At 33.6% G+C, this 22,500-nt stretch overlaps 1 protein-coding gene, 1 non-coding gene and 1 pseudogene across 2 annotated transcripts in view; all 3 read left to right on the plus strand.

Moving 5' to 3' along the window:
- ROBO2 (roundabout guidance receptor 2) overlaps positions 1-22,500 on the plus strand; it is a 1,375,087-nt gene that overhangs the window by 909,577 nt on the left and 443,010 nt on the right. The gene's annotated exons all lie outside the window — the stretch shown is intronic.
- On the plus strand, positions 5,316-5,428 carry LOC126026893 (uncharacterized; annotated as a pseudogene).
- LOC126026485 (U1 spliceosomal RNA) lies at positions 19,321-19,483 on the plus strand. Its single transcript, XR_007501735.1, has one exon. It is a non-coding gene; the product is annotated as a U1 spliceosomal RNA (small nuclear RNA).

Below are 22,500 nucleotides of genomic sequence, written 5' to 3' on the forward strand. Positions count from 1 at the left end.
TGTTTTGTTTTCATCGAACAGCTGTCAGAAGCAAAAGCAAAAAAATATGAAGAACTGACTTATGGGTCATAACAGTTTATGCCAAAAGTGTTTATTACTTTACATCCAACATAGGAAAATTCTCCAAATTTTATTGCTATTTTTATTATTTCAGTCACTAGTAAAATGAGTAGAAGCTTAATCTAGAAGATAGATTTGCAACATTCCTCCTAATTCTGTGGGGAGTTTGGATTAAAGCCCTCTTCTTTTTTTTATTTTTATTGTTTTGTTTTGGGCCACACTCAGGGGTTATGACTAGCTCTATGCTCAGAAGTCACTTCTGGCAGGCTCAGAGGACCATATGGGATGCCAAGTTTCAAAGCTGAGACTGTCCTGAGTTGGCTGTAGGCAAGGCAAATGTCCTATTGCTGTGCTATCACTATGGCCCCATAAAACCTCTTCTTGTAATTGGTTCTATTCTTTACTAATATTTAATCACTGTTATTGGCCAACTTCATTTTATATGTTTTATATGTTTATTTTTGTGTCAAATTTAAAATGATTATTAGTTACCATTAAAAAACCACTTTTGTTGTTGTTTTTGGGCCACATCTGGCAGTGCTCAGGGTTTACTCTTTGCTCTGCACTCAGAGCTCACTCCTGGAAGGTTCCGGGACCATATGGGATGCTAGGGATTGAACACAGGTTGGCAACATGCTAAGCACACACCCTATCCACTGTTGCTTTTGCTTCAGCACCAAAACTACTTTCTAAAAATGTTATTTAATCTCTCTATTTTATCTAATTCCAAATTGGAGTTCTTCATCAATTGCTATTTTTCTGATTAAAAGACAAATGTCTCAATTTATGTGAAAGCACAGCAGCAATTGAGTTCATTCATTCAACACAGTGTTTATTAAGTACGTGCTAATTGTCAAGTTATGTTTATTGAGTGAATTCCATTTACAATTATTTTTACTAGTCTGGGAAAATTAATATCAATTTTTTAATCAACATGAAGTCAACAGTTATTATATTGTCTTTGACTTCTTTAATTCTTTAAAGCTTACCATAAAATTATTAATATTTATCTTTGCCATTAAAGGACAGTCACAATTTAGCAAGTGAGATTATATTACTAGTTTATTAGAAAGATGCCATTAGATAAAGGACTAATTATAATGTTAAGCTAATATTAAATAATGTTAAATAAATATCATTAAATAACAATGTTAAAATAACATTTTATTTAATCAAAATTTAATTTCCATTGGAATTACAATTTTGGGAAATTAAACGCTAATGGCTCTTAAAGAAAGAGTTTAATAAGAATAAAAAATGTTTATTGCAATTTTTCTTCATTGAAAATGATATTGAAATCTCTCACTAACTCCCTCTCTCCAAATCTTAAGCATGATATAAGTATTTTATCCTTCTTATGATTATAAAGTTGTTTCAATGATTTCCCCCAATTTTATAAAATTCCCCTAAAAGCCACACATTTCTGTTACATTTTTAAACTAACATGTTGTCTTTGGAATATTTTTCATTAATTTAAGTTACAAGATACTTTGAAAATACAGTAAGTTGATCAATAAACTTAAATAATCATTTATGAAAATAGAATGAGTGCAAATTTTAAAGGATAATTAGTTGCTTCTCTATTTTTTTCTATTTTCCAATTAAACTTAAATGTGCCGATAAATAATTTCAATACAATTTGTAAATTGATAGTGAAATTATAATTCAAGTCAAGAATAAGGGAGCAAATGAGGTACAAAATAATAATAAAGGTTACGTTTATTTAGTCTTTACAATCGTTTATTTAAGATTTCTGGGAGCATATTAGTTAATAGCTAACAGCTGTCATTTATATTAGCAAAACATTTTAAGGTTACTTGAGGAAAAAGTTTAGAAAGAAATACCTGCAATTATAGACTTCCAGATACAGCTTTTAGTAATTGCATGCACTTGCCTTGCAAATTTTAAAAAAGAAACACACTTGTTATAAAAGTACAGAAGCGAAATCTGTCAAGATAGCTGTCAAGTTAACAGTTGTCCTTGTCCCTATCCCAACCCTCTCGGCCTCATTAAATTAACTTGAAAAGAATACTATCTCTTTAAGACTTGGAAAGTAGTGTGTTGATGAGCCAGGGGTGGCCCGCCAATTGGCAGACCCATTGGGTGATAAATGTCCAAGGACCTCTAGGCTGACTACACATTTTTCATCATTAATCCACCCATTGTAACCAGGGCCACTCACATTGATTCGAAGTAGGAGGCATCATCTGCTGTTAAGAGGTGATGACTCGCTAAAAATGAAGGCCTGAAACTAATCAAATATATTTAGAGCTCTCCCTGGCACCTTGCTGTGGATCAGCAGTAGTCAGCTAATAGAGGAATAACAGACAGGTAGTGAAATGCTCTGCTAGCTATGTATGGGAATGTGAGAAATTCATTGAAGCGCCCTTTATATAACTTATGCTCTTTTTCTTTGTAACACCAATATGTGTGTAGGTGAGACAGGTATTATCTATCTTAAAGTGTTTCAAAATATAATTTGAACATGCAATTTTTTTTATCTAGGGTAGGGGAAGACTTTCAGAAGTCTCAAGCTCAGGTTTAAGATTGCTAATTCAGTTTTGTATTTGTATAAGATTATAATAGATTAGAGAGGTTGTTGATATCTAGATTAGTAAAATGTGAAAGGAAGAACAGAAAATCTTTTTTGTTGTAGCAGAACTCAGTGCTTAATTAAATGAGACTCTCTTAAACTTTTATTGATTTTTTTACCTAATAAATTAATTCAGCTTGTTTTTATGAGGGAATACAAATAGACTGTGATAGTTCCAGGATAGACCTGCATATTATACATAATGTATTATTCATTTAGGTAAGTCCTTTACTAATTTATTTTGATAAAATAGATATTTTGATGGCTCTTGCTAAATCCTATCTAGATATTCTACCTTGCAATCTAATGGGTAACCAAATTGTATTCCTAAAGACAGCTCAGGAAAGCATGTTTTAATTTTATGCTTGTACCTACATAAGCAAAATAAAAATGAGATACACTGAAATTCTTATATTGATTCACAGACAAATGCCACACATAAGGAGTCTGAATATTATTATCTGGCTCCAAATTCTGTTACTTAAAAAAATAAAACTTTCAGGTTGGGGAAGTAGTTAAGAGAGTAACATTCATGCCTAGTCTACAATCTGGTGCCACTGAGCTTTGAGTGTCATTGGAAGTAATCCTTGAGCTTCCAGAAACAACAAAGAGAATATGCTATAAAAGTAAGATGTTTTCAATATTAATATTTGAAGTACCTTGTAGTATTTTATTTACATTTTATAAATTGTGTAGAATGGCAAAGTTCCACATAGCTACAATAAAGTGAAATAAAGGAAATGAAAAAAGACATGTGTATGTTTATTTCAAGTGCAAACACAACAGATTACTCAATGTAAGTAGAATCAGAATAGTGGTGGAACTAGAGATATAGCATAAGGCACATGCTTTATATACAGCCAACCCTGATTCAATTTGTGGCATCATGTATTGTCCCTAAGCTTTGCTGTGTGTGTTCCCCAAACCATATACCTAAGTAAACAAATCAAATTGAAAAGTGATAAGCTTAAGGATCTAAGTATAGGAAAGTAATTAGATGAGATTCATGGGATGGACCAGAAGGTTCTCTTCTGGGCACTGATTCTGTATTTTTGTTCAGTTACATTGGTAATTTGAATGCTACCATATTTATGCAGGCATAGATCTATACACCGTATGTACTAAGTAAGGATATTATTAATAAATATAATAGTTTAGAAAAACAATGAATTATTTATAAAATGCTTTGTCAGATTCCAGTATGTGATGACAAATGAAGAAGGATTGCTGAATTGGACAAAGCCTGTGCTTTATTGTTGACCTTCTTTTGCATGTAGCATAAGAGGTCAGGATAAGACAGAAAGAGCACATCCCACAAAAGAATTTTGTGTTGATATGAGCATGTGCAAACATTATTTAAAAAAAATAAATACTACAACTTCTCCAATAAAAAAGACCAAAAATTATAATCATTCACAACAATAAATCAGACTACTTTGTGCACCCTGTTGGTTCCAGGGATGATAAAATATTTCAGTAAAACAACTTGTAACCATAACTTGTTCCATAAAGACAAGTGTGGTCTAATCAGAAAATGACAAGAAAACAGAAACTGAGTTGAACATTGTTGATTTCTAAAGTTATGTCATTCAAGACTATAATCAAAATATCCAAATGAGAAGGAAGATGATTTGTAATTCATGTAGTCGCCTGTGATAGTAAAAAAACAACAAACCTGCAGATACCCAGAATCCAATTTCTAGAATCAGAAACTATTTACTTTAAGTGCAAAAGGGATGTTACAGGTTCCATTAAGTTAGAACATAAAGTGAAGAAAAAATCCTGCTCTCTGTAGGTGGGGTGCTCAAAATACATAAATCTTTTAGAATAGAAAATACTTCTTAAATGTATTGTGGAGAATTGCTGAGCTAAGTTAAATTTAGGATATGCAGTAGACCATATTTAAAGTTAGAAGGGGGACTGGGGCAATAGAATACCAGGTAGGGCTGCTGACTTGCAGGCAAATGACCATATGGTTTCCTGAGCCAGCCAGGAGTGATTTCTGAGTGCAGAGCTAGGAGTAATGCCTGAGCATGCCAGACATGGAAAGGAAGGAAGGAAGGAAGGAAGGAAGGAAGGAAGGAAGGAAGGAAGGAAGGAAGGAAGGAAGGAAGGAAGGAAGGAAGGAAGGAAGGAAGGAAGGAAGGAAGGAAGGAAGGAAGGAAGGAAGGAAGGAAGGAAGGAAGGAAGGAAGGAAGGAAGGAAGGAAGGAAGGAAGGAAGGAAGGAAGGAAACAAGTTTCTGGTTTGCTCTTTTATGCTCTAGTTCCACAGCAAGAATGTAGGCCTCATAAGAAACATAATTTAGACCCTTTCATGGTTTTATCTCTGGCATTGGTATATAAAACAAACAGTGTCTGATATAATAGCTACAGTTTAATTTGGTTCCAAGGATAAGATAGAAAAATATCAATGCTAGAAATTTTATGATTATTTGGATAACCTATGAGCATGCAGGAGATCTCATGATTGGGTTACAATCGATTTTAGAAATGCTTGTAATAATGATAAAAATACATAGTTTGAACATCCATTATGCACTAAAGGAGTGGATAGCCCATTTTTGGGCTCATGCAATTTTTTGCCAAGCAAGTTATAAATATTTCCCTCTGGTGTGATTCAAAAAGTGTGTACCATGTTGTGTTTAGAAGTTAGGAGACATTGTGCTCGCTTCAACAGCATATATACTAAAATGATACAGAGAAGGATACAGAGAAGATTAGCATGGCCCCTGCTCAAGGATGACATGCAAATTCAAGAAGTTGAGACATTGACCATTCTGAAAAAAAAAACCATTTTCTTTTGGACATCTCTCTCTCCTTTCGCCTCTAAGTAAAGTTCTTTCAATATAACTGTTTTACTTGAACAAAAAGATAAAAAAAAAATAAAGTAAGGAAGTTGCATGATGATAACTTCCCATTGCACAGCTGGTTAATGCTCCATCCTTAGGTTGTAATTAAAAATTTAATGAGATACCACATAAACATCTCATCCATTTCTTCTATTCTAAAAGAAACACTAAAAAAGAACAATCCACTTTAAAATGATTGGGAATATGTGTAATCTATAAATTAAGTCATCTACAATAGAAAATGGGACCGGCTGCTTCAGGTATATCCATACTGAGGTGGAAACATGCGAGATGAAATCTAATGTTCTGATGAAATTCATTTTTTAATTAGCTAGTTGTAGAACATTCTAGGGAAAATGCATTTTGCATGCATAAAAACCATGGACTGATAAGGCTCTGGAATCCAAATTAATGATTAGAGTGGACTCTTACTAACCAAAAATAAAGAACTCAGGATATGACTTCCAAAGTCAGGTTCCCAAATATTTCATAGAAAAACATGACACTTAAAAAAGTATTCCATAGAAATTTAAATATAGTCTTATCAATTGCTTGCCTTTTAATGGTGAATTTTAAACGGTTCCTACTTTAAAAGACTCAGACTCTAGGGAGACAAATGAATAAACAGATAATTGCAAAACAGCGTGATACATATAAATGAATAGTAATCAATAGTAATGATTCCCAGCAGGATAATATTTAGTGGTCGATAAAGTAAAGTGTTAACCCCTCTGTTGAAAGTTATTTTATAATCTCTTGATAGGGTCCTTCCTGGATTTTAATGTCCTGTGGTAGGACTCACTTCATGATTATTTGTGTTATAGCAATTGTTTTTCTTTGGGAGGATTGGGGTCCAGACTTCTCAGATTGGCTTCTTCCTGGCTTTGTGCTCTAGGATCAATCCTGGCAGTACTTTTGTCACCATTTGGAGTGCTGGGTGTTGAACAGGGTTGACAGTATGCAAGGCAAGCATTCTGCATGTTGTACTGTATTTCTGTAGTATATCTCTATTCTAGACTTATTTTAAATCTTATTTGGTTATGCATGAGTGTTTTTAACTTTTTTTGTTGTTTAGTTTTGGACCATGTCCAACAGTGGTCAGGACTGGCTCTGTATAAATAGATCATACTTGTTTGTGCTAAGGGGGGCACAAGAGGTGCCATGGTTCAAACTCAGGTTAGATACTTATAAACCAAATACTTTGCTGCTGCATGATCTCAGGCCCAGGGATTTAAAATGTAAGGAGACTTGTATAGTAAGTCTTTGCCCATCTTTCTTAAAAATTAAGGTAGATAAATTGGTTGATCGCCAATTGGCAAACCAAAGGTACAAAATGACCTCAATTTAAAAATTGGTGAAATGTTAATAATTAATATTCTGTGAGTGGTGATATTTAAGGTTAGTTCATCATTTCATGTAGACATGGTCACTATTTTAAAATGCTGAACCCTTGTTCCCCAGCAAATTAATTTCTTCCCAAGGGCAGTTTATGATGTAGGATATTCCTATTTCTTTGATTGGCATTATCCTTTATAATATATATTAAAATGTGTACATATAGATATTTTATTGGGTTTTTTCTTTTTTGGGGTGTGTGTGAGGACACACCTGGATATACGAAGGGGCTGTTCCTCGCTCTGTGCTCAGAAGTGATTCTTGGTTTGTTCAAGGAACCATTTATAATACCATGAGTTTGTACCAGTGCCTTATTTTCTTTAATATCTCTTTGGCTTATGAGTATAGAGAGATTTATGGACTGAAATAGAACTATTTCACCTTGTTGAATTTGAAACTATGAATAAAGAAGTATAATTCCATTACCTAAAATTTTAAACATCCTGAATTTTATAGCATGTGTATATATACATATATATACACACACATAAAGTAGAATAGAATGACACATGCAAAGCTTTCTACTCTTGAAAATGTTATTTAGAAAGTGTATGAAATAATTTTCACATTTTATTTCAAAATTTTATGAGATATTAATAAATACATAAGCCTTGAGCTTGAGTAAAAAAAGATTATCTTCATCATACAAAGAAACCAAACTACAATGGTTTTTATTATCTTATACGTGATCACACATCCCATAAAGAGAAATGTCTAGAGTTGGTTCTAAGATTTTGTGGATCTGTGCCTTTCCCCCCATTGTATATTAAAACTACACCTTAGTATATCAACAATTAAAGGGTTTTGTTAACATTCTAGAATAATGACCTGATAATACAGTAGGTATAGCATTTGCCTTATGTGAAAGTTGTAAGGAGTCATTATTAAGAACAGAACCAGGAGTCATCACTAGCACTTCAAAGTGTGGTCCAAAATCCAAAACCAAATATTATAGTATAAAGTAAGTGAGAAATCTTTCCATAAATCTGAAAACTCAATTGCAGCCATCTGTGCTTAACTTGGCAAGCACTGCAACTATTTATTTTTGACTTTTAGTTATATTTATTGCATGTCTCTGTATATCTATGACATTGAGTTAATAACAAGAACTCTGAACTTTGAATAGGCCAGTGAATAGGATAAAAGTACTTTAGGAATGCATATTTTTATGGCAGAGTATATAATTCCATTTTTCCATCTTTAAATTTTACATAAAAGTAGTTTGGTTTGCCTTGTTGCACCAATAAATGTCAGGGGAGTGGATTATATATTTCTGCTTGTCTTGGCATATTCATACTGAATTGGGTTCATATATAGTGCCTTTTTCAATCTAATTTTTTCCTTTGAGCTTTATACATGGATATTGCCATAACTGAACATGCTAGTTTAGGGTATAGCTTAACTAGAAAGTATAAAACTCACTGAGGAATTTATTAATATCCAAAATTCATTCCTTGAGAGTTTGATTTTTTGACTATGAAATAGAGACCAGGAATCTTCACTAAAATGGGGAAAAACACCTTGGTTAATAAAGTGATGACTGCTCTTCATGGGAAATGGTTGGATCATAAAAATATCATTTCCTTTTATAACTGGATTATTTCCAGATATGAATCTAATATAACTACAACTCGGGCTATGCAACAGAGATTAATGCTTGAATGTTATGAAAAAGTATAAAATTAAAACAAGAGGGCTAGAAGATGATAGTATTAAGAGTACACAGTTAGCATGTGCCCAGAGAGGATCTAATTTCCTGCATTGATTGCTCCTTCAGGGTTCCTAGTTTGAAATCATTTTAGGGGCATTGTGAGGACTTAGCTCTGCAGTATCCAGGAACATCTTGGGATGACATGGATAATGTTCTGATCAGACACCCTAAGCTATGGACCCTGACCTCAGCATTGAGCTTGTGGCCCAGTTACCCAACAATTGTTGGTAGGGATCCTGGAACCTATAGCAAACTGTTTTGGAGCCCCTCAGTATAAAAACATCACAGAACTACAAGTAGATCCAAAAAGTCATCATGAAATCATGAACAGGCATAGCATATTAGAAAAAGAGCTGCTTTTTTCTTGGATTTTTCATTAAGAATTTCTGCTATACTTCTATTTTCATAATGAACAAGAAACTTAATTTTAGTAGCTGAATTTTGGGTTTAAATTGCTGATATTATTTAAAAAAAAAGACCTGAGATTTTACCAATAGTACAATATGTAGCATGTTTGCATTGCATGTAGCTGACCCAGGTTCAATCCATCTCCCATATTGTCCTCCAAAGTCTGTCAGGAGTAATTTTTGAGCACACAGCCAGGAGTAATGCCTGAGCACAGCCTGGTGTGGCACAAACCCCTCATTCTCCCCAAAAAGACCTGTTTCTAAAATAAAACTTAAGGTATGATATGTTGTAATGATTATCTGATAACTCCATAACTACTGTTTTATCTTAAGACCATATCTTAATCTTCAAGGACGAATTATGGATGAAATACAACTTGATTTCTCACTAATTCTTTTGTTGCTTTTGTTTTTGGGCCACACCTAATGACGCCCAGGGTCAGAAAGTACTCCTGGCTTGGGGAGCAATATGGGACTCTTGGGATTTAACCCAGGTTCGTCCTGGATTGGCCATGTGCTAGGCAAACACACTACCATTGTGCTATCTCTTTGGCTCCAGATTTCTCACAAATTCCTAAATCTGAAACAAATTACATAGAATAAGATATTTTGGGGTAACTGAAATATGCCCATGATTCCTCCTTATCTATTTATTAATAGGAGCTGTAACTTCAATTTAGACATGCCCTCATAGATCTGAACACGTTAGATATAAGGAATCAAAATAAGCTGAAGTAGATGCTACTTCTTTGTTAGCAGGTGTGTTGTATCATTATTTTCTAAAGTCTAATATGTTATCTAAACCAATGTTATGTCAATATATAAATTTATTAAGGATATGGTGACAGTGATATAACTGTTACTGTGATATTTTTCTCTGAATTTGAACTTATATTTCAAAGTGCTGGTTTGTTCAAATTGTGTGTTTAAATAGATTTTGTTGAATAATTCAATCTTATGAAATTTTTTCTAGTTTGCTACAGGTGTTTATAAATCTATTTTCTAGGGAAACATACTAAGTATATTAAGAAAAAAGACAATTAGTGCTATTTTAGGAGACATGATATGCTATCAAATAAATGTGTGTCACATTTGCCAATCCTGTCATAGTTATTAGAGCTTTCAAAAATAATCTGGGAGGAAAGATGTCCTCTCCTTTGTAAGTTATAGTTCATAGGCAATTTGACTTTAAAACATTTTTTAGAATAAGCTTGTCATAATTACATGTGAAAATCTTTTCCTTATTACCAGACCCCCCTCCGTAACTTTCCAACATTTTCTTTCTTTATTAATTATATCCTTTTTATTCTTTTTAAATTTTATTTATATTTTTGTGTTCCCCTCACTCCTTTTTGCCTCTCTGTATATCTCTTTTTACTGCAATCAACGTATATTTATTTTTAGTTAGCAAATGTTTCCTTAGGTGACTATAGTTGACCATGAAATCAAATTACTCACTAGCTCAGAATCCAGTTTAATCATATGGTTAAATTTAACTTTTAAAATATAAAGTCAAAGGCCTAGAGTAATAATACTTCAATCAGGGTTCCTCCCTTTCATGGGACCCTTGATACCCAACAAATTTTATGGTTCCCAGAGCATTCCCCAGAGTGTTCCCTAAGCACATAGCCGAAAGTAAGCCTAAGCACTATCAAGTGCCCTCCCCCAAAAAAAGTACTGTCAGGTAAAAGGTTCAAGTATATGACAAAAAAAAGTAGCATTGACTTGACATAATGTATGTGAATCTCAAGGAGATCCTATCACTTTTTTTTGATATTGCAGTGTTTAGTAGTGTAGTATATTTTATCTAAAAATCAAATCTCTCTGATGGGATCTGAAATTAGTATTTACTATATAAGGGAAAAATGATAGGTGAAGATTTGAAGAGGGGAGGATGGAAGGAGGGAGAAAGAAAAAAAGAAGGATCGAAGGAAATAATCAAATTTCTCTATTTCCATACATATTAAAGGAAAAGGCATCATAGGAAAAAGCATTATGTTAAAAGTGTTGGCCTAGCTCTGTGAACTGTTTTGGCATTTTGTAAAGTAATTTTACCAAGATCATCTTACTCACATTTTTTATTCTTCTCATTTACACAACTCAATAATTTTTGGCTCATTTGGTTTCTTGGGCCTAATAATACTCAGTATATTGTGTGTGTGAACAGTTTATAGCATTTTGAGAGCTTGAAAAAATATATTAGGATAAGAATTTTTCCCAGAATCCTAAAAATATTTAAAAAAAAATAACGCAGAGTTTATCTATCTTTAGCAGAAAACTTAGAGGAAGATTGATATGTAACTAAGTCATCAGAAACCAATGACAGCAATTACAGTTAAAATGTCAGCTTCAAGGTGTTTGAGTGAACTTGCTGTATAAAATGTACTGAATCAAGCTTGTTTATCATATTTAAGAAACTAAATGCCAGTTGATACTTTACATATATTTTATTTATTTCTTGTTTACCATATCATGCTGTGACTAAAAGATGCACTGAAACTTCTTCAGAAGACACATTGTAATGACCAAGAGTGGCAGCTGACTCAGCCTCTTGGGATTGATCGATCATCATCCTAGTTCCGCCCTTATTTCACATCTGTGCAATAGAAGCATCATTCTTATATTGTAAATGAATAAACAGGTTCAAGACTTAATTATATCTTCAAAGTCCTATAGTTGATAGCTGTAAGAGCAAGGTCTCAATATTTAACCACAGTGCAACACCAATCCTGCTTTAAAAATAAACACAACTGAATTGGGATCAAGCATATGGAACAAGAGATAGTGCATGTCACCATCCATGGTTTCAACCTGGGCACCACATATGGTCCCTCATGCTCTACAAGGAGTGATCCCTCAGCACAGAACCAGGTGTAAGCCCTAAGCACAGCCTTGTGTGGGCCACTAATAAAAACAGTAAATAGAAACAACTGAGTAAGATCTCCATCCTTGTTAGCTAGTGTCTATGGCAAAAGTAGGAGCTTGGCATGATTTGACCTGATTTTAATCCCTTCAAGAAAAAAATATATAAAAATAAGGTAAATTTGATTTATAATAGAGGTTAAGAATAATGATTACCTATATTGTGGATATCTGTGACAGTGTCTTTATATTTTGGAATCATATGTAGTGGTGCTTTGTGTTTATTCTTAGTTCTGCGCTCAGGGTTCAATTCTGGTGCTACTTTGGGAAACGTGTAGTGCTTGAGGATCAAACCTAGCTCAGGCATGTGCAAGACAATTCTCTTACCTATTAGACTATCTGACTCACTATTCACAGTGTTTAAAATATGCAGAAGGCCTTCCATAAGTCAAGTTTTATTTTGTAGGATCCCAATGGGTTGAGTAGTGATGAAGGATCATCTGCCAATAAATGTTGACTTTATGATTACCTCAGAGTTACATTTTACTTCATCCCTATACCTGTTCTATACATGCAATCATATAGCATTTTTCAACAGACATACCGAAATAAATATTTCATTTTGTGAATACAATTTTAAAACTCTATTATCTTTTGTTGGTATGTGATATTCAGGCCTTTGGAACTTTGGGTCATTTACTTTAAATAAACCCTCATGGTTGATAAGCTGTAAGGCAACAGGGATGTTATTTTTCTTCAAGAAATATGTGACAAACTATCTTGAATGTTTTCTTATGGTAGTATCTTTAAAGTAAGTGCCATACTTTTTGATGTAGGCCTTAAAATGTTAAAAGGTTTGTATGTTTAAATCTGGTATTTTTGAACTTTTTAAACTACTGGATTTGCTTTGGACTTTATTCTAATAAAACTTAAAAGGGAAATTCATAGATTTCCAAGAATATACAAGTATCTCTTTTTATATCTGGTTAATTGAGTGATTAATCTGATAGCATGTTTTTATTTAATGAAGTATTGTCTTCCTGTGAGTGTATAAGCAAAATTTTGTTTTAGGGTTGTTTATATGCAGTATTTTTCTTAAAAAAAACTATCTACTTCTGGCCAATCTACTTATACAGACCTTAGCTCATGTGGTGTAAAATGTTAGGATTCATACCTATAATTAATTACATATGGTACTAAACTAGATTAATACATTGTTGCGTGGAGGTATCATTTTACCTTTTTAATGTATAACAATTCTATATACAATTTTAATTCAAAGATGGGTTTTAGTGCTAATGACATCATTTTGACTCGTGAGGAGGCAAATATTAACAAACAATGTAGATGAGTCTCATGGAGAATATGCATGAAATCATAATTGAGGGGGAAAGGATAATTGCTAGAATGTCCACAACAATTGCTATAAACTAGGAGACTTAAATGGCATTTGTTTTCTTTCGGTCTTAAAGGTTCTGGACTTTGAACATTTGAAACAGTATGATTAGCAAGAACCTACTTTGTCTCAATCCTCTACAAGAAGATCTTTTGTCTTTTCAAGTTTTCAAGTAGTAATGGAACTTCTTGGTTTATGTATATATAATTCCCATCTTTGCCCATCTTCACAAGATATTCAGCTGTTCTTATATATCTCACATTTCTACTTATAAAGACATCTGCCATACTGGCTTAAAAGTTCATTCTTTTTCTGAATAAGTTCAGTCCATGATAAGTCCATCATGGTAAGTCATGATAAGTATATTGTGTAGCGTGCTTACTAATATGCCTTTGGCTGACCTGGTTTTAATCCTGGTCATCACTTACGGTCTACTGAGCACTGGTGGATGTTGGGAAAAGGTTACATTCTGACTCATGATGATATATTCTCTTTGGAATAAGATAATTCTACAACTGACTTTTCTTTATATGAAATTTTATTACTATAAACTCCCATTTGAAAGAAATTCACTTTTGTCCAATTCAACAATTTTAACTCAGTATTTTAAATTGTTATGATAGCCTTGGTTATTTAATATTCACTGACAGATTCCAAATAAAAAATTTTGTTGTTATTGTTGTGTTTGTTTAATTTGGGGGCTACCCATCTCTGTGCTCAAGGTTTATTGCTGTCTCTATGCTCAGGGATCACTACTGATGGGGCTAGTCCAGTTTGGCTTCATGCAGTGAAACCATCCTATCTGCGTTCCTATTGGTCCAGCCACCCCACTTTTTTTAATTTCAGATTTGCCCTTGGGTGCTTCCTAGCTTTGAAACAGTAGATTCTTTGGACTCAGGCCAAGTGTTTACTGGTCTTGTGCGTTGAGACGCAGCTTTTTCTCTACATTAGTTATTTAAACATTGTTTCTAGTTTTAGGTGTATGGCAAACACATTTGGCCTAAAAACTTGGATACTAAAAGGAGCTTAACTATACATTTTAAAACCTTTCAAACCACAGGGCTTTAAAGGAATAAAAGGGGGGGGGGAACTTCCTGCCTAACAGCTGCATAGTATTCCATTGTGTAGATGTACACAATTTCTTTAGCCACTCATCTGTTTTTGGGCAATTAGCTATTGCTGCAACAATCATTGGCATGCAGAGGGCCTATTTGTTTTGTGTTTTTGTGTCCCAAGGGTATATTCCTAGGAGTGTTACAGATGAGTCAGATGGGATCAGATGGAAACTCAATTACCAGTTTTTTGACAAATATCCATATTGTTTTCCAGAAAGGCTGGACGGATGATATTCTCACTAAGAAATAAATGAGAGTTTATTTCTTCCTGCATCCACACCCAGCACATCCACATCCCCCCCCCCCCAAAAAAATAAAGACAGTATGGTAATAATATCTAGAGACAATAAAAATGAGGGCTGCAGGAGACCAACCCATGATAAGAAGCTTATCACAAAGAGTGGTAAGTGCAGTCAGAGCACTAATTGCACTGACAACTACCATGATGATGAGAGAAAGAGAGAAGCTGAATGCCTGCTCCAGAGACAGGCAACTGGTAGGAGGAAGAGAAATGGGGGACATTGCTGGCAGGAAAGTTACACTAGTGAAGGGTATTGTTCATTTGATGACCAAAATTCAACTATGAATATTTCTCTAACCATAATGCTTAAATAAATAAATCATAAGAAAGAAAGATGGAAGGAAGGAAGGAGGGAAGGAAGGAAGGAGGGAAGGAAGGAAGGAAGGAAGGAAGGAAGGAAGGAAGGAAGGAAGGAAGGAAGGAAGGAAGGAAGGAAGGAAGGAAGGAAGGAAGGAAGGAAGGAAGGAAGGAAGGAGGGAGGGAGGGAGGGAGGGAGGGACGGAGGGACGGAGGGAGGGAGGGAGGGGAGGGAGGGAGGGAGGGGAGGGAGGGAGGGAGGGAGGGAGGGAGGGAGGAAGGAAGGAAGGAAGGAAGGAAGGAAGGAAGGAAGGAAGGAAGGAAGGAAGGAAGGAAGGAAGGAAGGAAGGAAGGAAGGAAGGAAGGAAGGAAGGAATAGTGTCTGCCATAGAGGCAAGAGGGAGTGCTGTGGCAATCTGCAGGAAAAGTGGGTCCATTGGTGAGGGAAACACTGGTGAAGGAATTATTGCTTCATATTGTCCACCTAAAACTCGATCATGAATAATTTGTAACCTTATAAATCACAGTGATTCAGTAATTTTAGAGTAACAAGGAGATACACAGAATGGGAAGAAATAGAGAAAGAGAGAGAGTTGCTTAAACAATTTTTAATTAATTAATCTATTTTCTGTGATTTGGGGCTATACTTGTTTTGGGGCCTCACTATTGAAGAGGCTCAAAGGTCAACTTGCCATGCTGGAGTCTGACCTTGGGTCAGCTACATGCAAGGAAACTGTCCTAACCACTGTATTAGTTTCCTGACCCCATTTTAATTTTTAAATCATATTTTAGAGATATAAATTAGTAGGGGTTATTAGCATCACATTTAGATTAAAGGTTAGAAACAATAATTTTGCATGTTATGCCTGCAAGGAATACATTTTTTTCACAGTCTAGTGGGGAGACTATGTATGCCACAAAATAGAAATTGAGTTAAAATAGCAGTAATCAAGAAATAACTGTCTTGAGTTTTGATTGTTTAGTAGTGTTAAGAGAATCTTTGGTTATGAGAGGCAGTTGCAGATTTATTGTCTCTGTGTTTAAATCTCTAAATACTTTGAGTGAAGTTTATTAACGATATGCCTTACGTGTAGCTGACATTTTAAAATCCTCACTGCTTTTCACAAAGTGTGGGCACTTAAAGATGTCTTCTTACTCCTGAGAATTGATTTCATACACAACAGGAGCTTATGATGGATTCTCTCCTACTGTGGGAATTGTCTGTGAATATCTGAGGGCAACAATTGGCTCAGATAAAGAATCTATCATGAGCTCTCTCTTGTAAGGAGTTTTGTGCATTAGAAGTAGGCGATAGCTGAGTTTAATTCCTGAATTCTTTTGTGCTTCTACACAATTTGACAATTCTCTATATTGTGTGATTTGACTGATGAGGCCCTACGTTCACTCATGACCTTAGTTCACTTATTTATCTCTCAAAAACAAAGTATTCCATTTTTTAATTCAAAATGTCCAAAAAATTCACAAGTTGTAATAATATTGCTGTGTTAGTTTCTGTAACTGTATTTTGCTCAGAATGAATGTAAGATTTAAGGGCAAATTTTGTTTTGATATGATGGGCAAGGAATTGTACCCACAGATGTTTTCACAAATTAATTTTCTTTCTCTTAAAAAATCTTACATTGCATTGTAACCAATAAATGCAACTTCATAAATTGGCTTGAAAAATGACAAATTATTGGTTTATAATAAACAATGTTATAAATACAAATATTTTTATTGACTACTGACCTGTTAAAAACTTAACTCTAGTTATTTGTCTAATATAGCCAAAGTTAACAGTAATAGACATTATTATTATTATTATATATTATACTACAGTTGGTTGAAATCATGTTTACTGTTATTTGAAGCTGTAATTTATGGCTGAATGACTTATGACATTGTAATTGTAAAAATGAAAGTCAGATTTCATATCTCATGCCATAAAGATATTTTCAATTTTTTTCTGTATTTTTATTCTATTTTAAAGTAACACATTTCTTTCATGTAATTAATTTATCTTTGTGATATACTGTTGGCTCAATGCTTTTAGTCTATTCTTACACTAATTTGTTTATTCACTCATTTGCTTTCCTTAACTTTTATTAACTATAAGAACAGCATGAAGAAGTGGAATTTTAATCCTGGCAAATAGATTTCATATTCTAGAAAGACAAGATAAACAAAATAAGCAAACTTAGAAAGAACCTATATTAAAGTGTTTTACATCAGTGCATTTTTCTCAAACCTATTTCCAACTAAGTCCCTTCAATCCTGTCTCCCTAATCTTGTGTTGTACTCCCAATTTATGAAATTTCCACCTTTTTTACTCTATAAATATACTTGGACCTTATGAGGGGGAGAAATACTGCTTTAGATAATTGCAACTTTTTAGAGATTTAAAATCTACTGAAATAGATATTCATTGAAGGCCTTTTTGAATTGTCAGATAAATATCTCTCTAAAAGGATAGGCTAGTTGAACTACTGTGCTCTCTGGAGCATTCTAGAAAGCATTGCTAGTCCCAGGACTCAAATGTAAGGAAGAGCTTTGTAGGCATGTAGGTCATTTATTGGTCCTTTTAGGTAAAGAGAAAACAGCAGATTAGTTCTGAAAAGCATGTCCAGTAGTGTTTGTGTAGTCAGTATATACTATAATCTGCATTTGGAATTAATTTAATGCAGAATAAAAAACCACTGGAATGTCTTAAATAATCAGCTGAGCATATAATCTTTATTTTGACAGACCATTATAATTTATGTGTTGTAAAAATTCTCGTTTTAGTAAAATTTGTAAAAAAAATTTTTTAAGAAAATAATCTCACACATGATTCTCTGAAATGATATAAACTTAACATATATTTTCATAAAAATATTAGATATTATTCTTTGTAGGCCACATCCACTCAGCCATATTCAGGGTTATTCCTGGCTTTGCATTTAGAGGTCACTCCTGGTGGGCTCATTGGTCCATATGGGATGTCAGGAATCAAACTTGGGTTGGCTGTATGCAAGGCAAGTTTCCTATCCATTGTACTATCACTCGATCCCCACATCTATTATTTTTTACTAATTATTTTCTAGATATAATATGATAATGTAAATTTTAATCAGTAAGTAAGAATAGTAATGAAAAAATAGAAGGCAATGGCCATATTTTATGGCCTACAAATGTAAGGCTTGATAGTTTATAGAAGAAATAAGTAATTTTTTCTAGAAATAAACAATCAAAAATTCTCTTTTTTTCTAATGAAGAAAATATTTGTATATTAATATATTAATGTCACAGAAAAACATCTAACTGAAGACAAGATTTTAAGTGTTCTAATTTGTAGTTTTGTCTAATATTCAGTGAAACAAATGCTAAAAATATAAGTATAACTACAAGCAAGATTCATATGCATACATTATATGTGGGGAAAATGTAATGAATGTTTTCACAAGTACATTTCTTTACTCCTAAGTCATTTAATGGTAGTGGACTTATTATTACATGGACATGCCATATGGAAAGGGATTGAAGTTAATTAACATAGTGATAAACATCTCTAATTTGAGATTTAGAAGGTTTAAAATATTTACTTTTAACTAGAGAACTGTGCAAACAAAATAATGTGTTTGAATTTCTATTCCTGTATGTTCTCTGAATGCAAAGATTAGAGTAGGTAGTCAGATCCAAAATGCTGATCCATGAAAAAAGTCAGACTGACCACATCAGAATCATTCAAAAAAATTAGTACTAGTTCCCAGATTCCATGCTCATAAAAAAGTATTATGCCTAGAATGGGCTTGAGAACAGACATTTCTTTACACTCAAAAATTTTGATGCAGTGCCATATTTTAGAATAATAGGAATATATAACTTCTAAATCGCCAACTTTTTATTTTAAAGGAAACATTGAATTTTGTTTCTAAGCTCTTTTCAAGAATGTTTAAATTGGACTACACATTATAGATCTTATGCTCAGACTCACGAGGCATTTTATTTTGTAATTGAGTTGCCCAGGTACATATAACTTAACAGTCCCCTGCAGATTTATGTGTAAATATCTCAAAGTATTACCTTTTTTTGGGAGGAGGCTTGAAATTTACATGTATTTTACTATAGTATTTTTCTCCTAGGATTTTTCCCTACAGTGTTTAAAGAATTATATCATTCTAAGAACATTTTTAAATGTTCATGTACTTTATCTTATAAGTTTTCTTCTTAGAGTATTTACAGCCATGCAGATAAAATATATTCTTTACAGCATATTTTAATGTAAATAAATTCAGAACATCACAGATACAAACAAGAAGTTGGTGAACAGAATTTTGGTGTAATAATGTAATAGAATATTACCTGGCAGGGAAGATACCGTGATAACTAAGGTGGTTTTTCAGGGTGAGGCTTACTTATAACATTCAGGATATGCTAATTCCTGCTATTTCCCCAAATGTAGGAAACTCGACTACATAATTTGTTGTAGTGGGAGACTGCTTTCCCACTCTTCCCTGTAATTAATTGTTATGGTTAAAGGAAGATCCAGTTGTGCACTATCTTAACTTATGCTAAGCAAGGTCTGGAGCAATTCTCCACACAGCAATTCTCCTTTATCTCTTTGCTAATTTTTGGAGCTCTAGGACTCCAAGAGTATATTGGTGTACCTCAAACTCTAATTCCGAATTGATAACCAGCTCAGTTGGTAGAGAATTAATTTTTTTTATTTTTATTGTGGCTAAAGTGGGTTACAAATCTTTGAAAGTAATATTTAAGGTACATAGTTACAATGAATAAGGAAATTCCCACCACCAGAAGGAATCTCCCGTACTTTCGCCCACACCCAGTAAAAAAAGAGGAAAAAAAATTGCAATAGTATATTTTGTAGGGATACAAAACTGCTGCTCTTACAACTTGGGAAACAGTCCAGTCAACACAACAGATGCCTACTAGCCTGTGTAAGAACTTGTTTAAGGAACTTGAAACCACTACCACTTGCTCACCATGTTCAACACATGTATAAAACATTCTTTTGTAATATTCTTCTTTAGAACCATATTAATTTTCTTGACATGTCAAATGATTAGCTCTTTGGTGTTTAAGACCATAGAAATATCACCAATGGATTTTATGATTTTTGCCAGTTGCAGTCTCCTGTTATCTATCAAGAAGTTTTAGACTGGTTTATACTAAGCCAAAGACCAAGAATATGATATCATTTGTGTAAGTTGAACAAAGGCCCCTCATGCAGCATAATTTCCAGTTCTTTGTTGCTGTCTTTTTCTAAATTGCTAAAGATATATTATTTGTTCAAGGGTGTTCTGAAATTTGCTTAGTATATTTGGTTTTTGGACCACACCCTATAATGCTCAGGGGTTACTTTTGGCTCTATGCTCAGAAAATGCTCCTGGTCCGGGGACCATATAGGACGCTGGGGGATCAAACCTTGGTCCATCCCAGGTCAGCCGCATGCAAGGCAAACACCTTACCACTGTGCCACGGCTTCGACTCAAGACAAATATATGTATTTTTAAATTATCTTCTTTTTTTTTTAGAAACTCCTTTTAAAGGAGTGTAAGACAGAGTGGAAAGGATCAGTGACATCATTTGATTTAATTTTCTAGCCAACACATCTATATGTCCATTTGGAGACACTGATCTTCATATCAGAACACCATGTACAGATCTCTGGTTTAAGAAAAAGCTCCTGAAATAAAATTTCCAATCAAAAATTTATTGTTGTATAGACACCACTAATATTTTAACTATTGACTTGAAGACAAATTGATCAGCCTGGTGCTGATCAGGCTAACTATTGCTTTGTAGGGAATCTTTGTCATTCTTCTCAGCTTTTGTAAATAATTCTTTGTTTTGTCCCTGTTTCAGGAGGTGACTTTAATGGAATTACACTTAAATAGCTCACAATTAAGTGCTTAATTATGTTCAGCTTCAATAACAGTTATAAATTGATCTATGCTTCTGAATATGGCACCTGAAGAGAGGCAATTACAGAAAAAAATGTGGAAGTTAATACTTTAGTATGGCACTCACATGAATGAGAAAAAAATATATGTTTTCATTTATTAATTTGATCAAGATTTTTACCTTTCAGAATCATCTAGAAACTTCCAGTTAGTCCTAACCTTCGTTTTGTAAAAAATGACACTAGAACACAAAGGAGTTACTATTATATGTAGGGTTTTATCTTAAGTAAGTCAATATCGCTATTTTGAAATGTTATCTTTTGTCCATCTCCTACCAGCTTTTGTTTTTCATGTCAAAGATACCTTGGAATCTCAACAAAATTTTTGTTATAGATATTTATATAGATTGGATTCTAAATAAATTATAAGATTTAAAATTATGTAACAAATTTTGAAGTTAAAGAGTTATAGATTCTAGTTATCACTTGTTGGCAAAATTAAAATTCTCTAGCCTTCAGAGGCCTATAGAAAATAGTTTATGAATTGCAATTGTTTCCTTGGACATATTTGGCCCAAATTTAATTCCTTAGTTTGTATGGTCCCCCAAGCACCTTTAGCTGTGATCTTTGAGATCAAAGTTAGGACTAAGTCTTGAGAAACTCTGAGCTTGAAACAAATGAACAAATAAATCTGTCTCTCGACCTTATGTATCTCATTGGAATGTTAATTAAATGTAATTTCTGTAAACTAAGTCCTTTACGATCCTTCCTATATTTTCATCATTCTCTCTCAGTTGTATTCAATTAACAGGCCATCATACTACTGATGTTACAGTATTTTATGCACTGTCCCTTTTTTCTATTATTTTCTTCTTTCTGATATTTGCTTCTGATTCCTATACGTCATTCAATGCCCACCTGAAGTTCTTGCTTAATAAATATCCTTTTAATTATTTTATAATCCTCTTCTTTTCCTTTACATACATATATATGCAATTTTTAGTGATACAATTTTGTTTGATTAATAACTATCTTCTAAAATGATATGCTCAGTTATATCATAAATAATGCTTTTATAACATACTTTTACCCAAGATCTAACATAGAATGCAACACAGTGAAAGTTTTTCAATGCACAATTTGCTGGGGTTTTTTTTGTTTGTTTGTTTATGAGTTTTAAATACTTAGGACTTACTTCTGGCTCTGAACACAGGAATCACTCCTACTTGGCTTGGGAAACTATATATTATGCAGTGGATTGAACCTAGGTCAGCCAAACACCAGGCAAACATTTTACTCACCATACTTTCTGTATAATTGCTCCCTGAGTGCTTTTTTTTTAATTTAAAATATTCTGGGCCTGAGAGATAATATGAAAAGAGTGATGGCCATAAAACAAATAGTAGAGAGATTAAGCTTTAATCTTTCATTCAGCTTCTTGTCATTGAGACCTGGCATGGCCTATGGTCCTCCAAGCACAAGATGTGATCAATGCATAGAAAAAAATAGTAGAATGTCCAGAGAATCAGAGTAGGCCCCTTTTGAATGCCATTTCCTTTCCCACTAAAATTAAAGGTGATTGGGGAAAACAGAACAATAGCACAGCAGTAG

Source organism: Suncus etruscus, chromosome 13 (genome assembly GCF_024139225.1).
Source record: "Suncus etruscus isolate mSunEtr1 chromosome 13, mSunEtr1.pri.cur, whole genome shotgun sequence".
NCBI classification, from domain to species: domain Eukaryota; kingdom Metazoa; phylum Chordata; class Mammalia; order Eulipotyphla; family Soricidae; genus Suncus; species Suncus etruscus.